The sequence below is a fragment of the Humulus lupulus genome, chromosome X (assembly GCF_963169125.1).
Source record: "Humulus lupulus chromosome X, drHumLupu1.1, whole genome shotgun sequence".
NCBI lineage: Eukaryota > Viridiplantae > Streptophyta > Magnoliopsida > Rosales > Cannabaceae > Humulus > Humulus lupulus.
The window spans coordinates 45968942-45972594 of NC_084802.1; the positions used below are offsets into that span (position 1 = coordinate 45968942).

The 3653-nt window shown below is 39.5% G+C and overlaps 1 non-coding gene across 1 annotated transcript; it reads right to left on the reverse strand.

Moving 5' to 3' along the window:
• Positions 1 to 266: 266 nt before the first annotated feature.
• LOC133807488 (small nucleolar RNA R71) lies at positions 267 to 372 on the reverse strand. Its single transcript, XR_009879400.1, has one exon. It is a non-coding gene; the product is annotated as a small nucleolar RNA R71 (small nucleolar RNA).
• Positions 373 to 3653: the final 3281 nt, after the last annotated feature.

The following is a 3653-nucleotide window of genomic DNA, read 5'->3' on the forward strand; positions in this document are numbered from 1 at the left end:
TAAACCTGGCATGATTCAACTCTTGGCCACATTTTATGGAATGGAAAATGAAATCCCATACGTGCATATTAGAGAATTCGAGGTGGTAGTAGCCACATTCTGTAACCGAGCTAAAAATGTCGATTCTGTGTGATTAAAGTTCTTTCCTTTCTCTTTGAAGGACAAAGCTAAAAGCTGGTTATACTCTTTGAGACCTAGGTCTATTGGAACATAGGAGGAAATGACCAAAATTTTCTTTCTGAAAGACTTCCCTAGCCATAAGACCAACAGTCTAAAACGACAGATTTCCACATTTTCACAAAAGGACAATGAAACGTTCTATCAAGTCTGGAAAAGATTAAAGGACTTTTTTAATCATAGCCCTCAAGCGGTCGCACAAGAACATTGCTTTGTTTGTGCAAGGACGGAGCATTTAGCTAAGGACTACTTAGCTTTTAATGAAATGAGGGGGTTTATGAGGAGCAATGCAATGCCTTAGGGGCGTATAACAAGCCATTCTCCCATACATACAACCCTGGTTGGAGAAACCACCTAACTTTCAGTTGGAGAGATTCTAACCAAGCTCAATCGTCTGGAGGCCAATGGGGAAATGAGCAACAAGTTCAACCATCAAAAGCATATTCTGCACCTCAATACAATGCTCATCCACAACGAAATTCTCTCAAGAATACCCTTCATGCATTCATAGAGGAACAAACAAAAATAAATTTCCAAATGATGGAAGAAATCAAAGAAATAAATGTCAATTCTTAAAATTGATTGAATCCTTGGCCATTCCAGAAAAAGGCAAAATTCCTTCCCAACCCAAATTCAATGTGCAATGTCAACACATGGCCCAATCCTCAAATTCCAATGATCCAAATATTGAGGAAGGAAATGCCATCACAACTAGAAGTGGTAAAACTTTGGAAGACCCACCCATAAAAGCCACCTCTCCCAGCACTACTTCAAGCACTCTAAATGATATTCCTGTGAGTGCACCGTCCAATGCTTCTCCAAAAGTCCCATTTCCTCAGGCTTTGAAACTTGTTGGGAGACTTCCTGATAACCGAGCTGAAATCCTTGAGCACTTGACACAAGTGAAGATTAATCTTCCTTTGCTTCACATCATAAAACAAGTTTCGGCTTATGCCAAAATCATCAAGGATCTATGCACTGCAAAAAGGAAGCACCATGTCAAGAAGACTGCTTTCTTGACTGAGCAAGTGAGTGTGGTGATTGAACAAAAGATACCGCCAAAATACAAAGATTCCAGTTGTCCCACCATTTCTCACCAAATTGGGACTCATGAAGTCAGCCAAGCTTTACTTGATCTTGGCGCGAGTGTAAATCTTATGCCTTGCTCTGTGTACTCGCAACTCGGTCTTGGAGAAATGAAGCCAACATTTGTTGTGCTATAGCTTGCTGATCGCTTCACCAAAGAGCCTAGAGGTAGTGTTGAGGATGTTTTAGTTCAAATTGAAAAATTCTATTGCCCCATGGACTTTCTTATTCTTGATACCCAGTCTGTGGTAAACATGGAGAAAAAAATTCCTATTATCCTCAGAAGACCATTCCATGCTACTGCAAATGCTTTAATCAATTGTCGAAATGACCTAATGAAGATATTGTTTGGAAATATGACTCTTGAATTCAATATCTTCCACATTGGGAAACAACCTCGAGAAGATGATGAATGTTATCAAACATTCATAATTGACACTTTAGTTCCCAAGGAGGTTCAACTGCGTAGCAACTTCGATAATCTTGATGAACTCTTCATTTTGTCTGACAATGAAAGCCCCAATTCTATTGAGTGTACTCTTGCAATATCAGATCACATAGACTCACGCAATAGAGGGACTACGTTTTGGCAACCTTACTTTGAAGAGCTACCTCATGAGAAGGCACAACCAAAAACTTCAACTGAAGAGGTTCCAACTGTTCAATTGACCCAACTATTTGAGGGTCTGAAACATGTCTTCTTGGGAGACGTTGAAACCTTTCCAATTATCATCTTGTTCAACCTTCAAAACTCTCAAGATACTGCGAATGCATAAATCTTTGATAGGTTGGCTGCTTGCTGATATGAAAGGTATTAGCCCTGTAATTTGCTCCCATTGAATCAATATGGCGGATGAGGCTATCCCTCGAAGAGACCCTCAAAGGAGACTGTACCCTACAATGAAAGAAGTTATAAAAAGTGAAGTTTTGAAATTTCTAGACGATGGTATTATTTATTCAGTAGCTGATAGCAAATGGGTCAATCCAACTCAAGTCGTGCCCAAGAAAAAGGGTGTCACTGTGCTCCAAAATGAAAAAGAGGTCCTTGTCCCCACAAAAACTATGACAGGCGGCTTATGTGCATTGATTATAGAAAATTAAATGCCGCCTCCCGCAATGATCATTTTCCGCTCCTATTCATTGATCGAATCCTTGAGCGTGTAGCTGGTCATCCTTTTTTATTGCTTTCTTGATGGTTATTCTGACTATTATCAAATTGAGATTGCATTAGAGGATCAAGTTAAGACCACTTTCACTTTCCCCTTTAACACCTTTGCTTTCCAGCGTATGCCATTTGACTTGTGTAATGCACCAACTACATTCCAAAGATGCATGATGAGCATCTTTAGTGACATGATTGAAAAATCAATGGAAGTATTCATGGATGACCTAACCATTTTTGGAAATTCCTTTGACATATGTCTTCTTCATCTTGAAGCTGTTTTAAAACGGTGTATTGAGAAAGGACTTGTGCTCAACTGGGAGAAATGTCATTTCATGGTATCTTCTGGCATAGTCTTATGCCACATTGTTTCTGAAATAGAAATTGAGGTTGATTAATCAAAAGTCGACCTGATCTCCAACCTGCCTACTCCTAAGATTGTCAAAGATGTTAGGTCATTCCTTGGTCATGTTGGTTTCTATAGGAGGTTCATACAAAAAAATTCAATGATTGCTCGTCCGCTAAGCAACCTCCTAGCAAAAGATGTTACTTTCAAGTGGAAACCTAAGTGTGAGGAATCATTCTGAACGCTTGTAAATTCACTCACTTCCGCTCCCATCATTCAGTCACCCGATTGGAGGCTTCCTTTCGAGATCATGTATGATGCCAGCAAATTTGCTTTGGGAACTGTGTTAGGACAACGAAGGGAGGGGAAACCCTTTGTTGTCTACTATGCAAGTCGAACTCTCAATAGTGCTCAAATGAATTATTCCACTACTGAAAAAGAGTTTCTTGTAGTGGTCTTTGCTCTTGACAAATTCCGATCTTATTTGATTGGGTCCCCTATTACGATCTTCATAGATCATTCCGCCCTTAAGTATCTCCTTTCCAAAAAGGATGCTAACGCACGATTAATATGGCGGATCCTTCTTTTGCAAGAATTTGATATCACAATCAAGGACAAGAAAGGTGTTGAAAATGTCATTGCGGACCACTTGTCTCGACTTGAATTCATTGATTCAGTTGATGGTCCACCTATTCATGATGATTTCCCTAATGAACAATTGCTTTTTGTTACTAACTTACTGTGGTATGCTCACATTGTGAACTACTTAGTAACAGATGAACTCCCATTTGAATGGAGTTCACAAGACAAACACAAATTTCTGGTCGAGGTGCACAATTTCTTTTGGGATGACCCATGCTTATTCAAGTATTTCCCCAACCA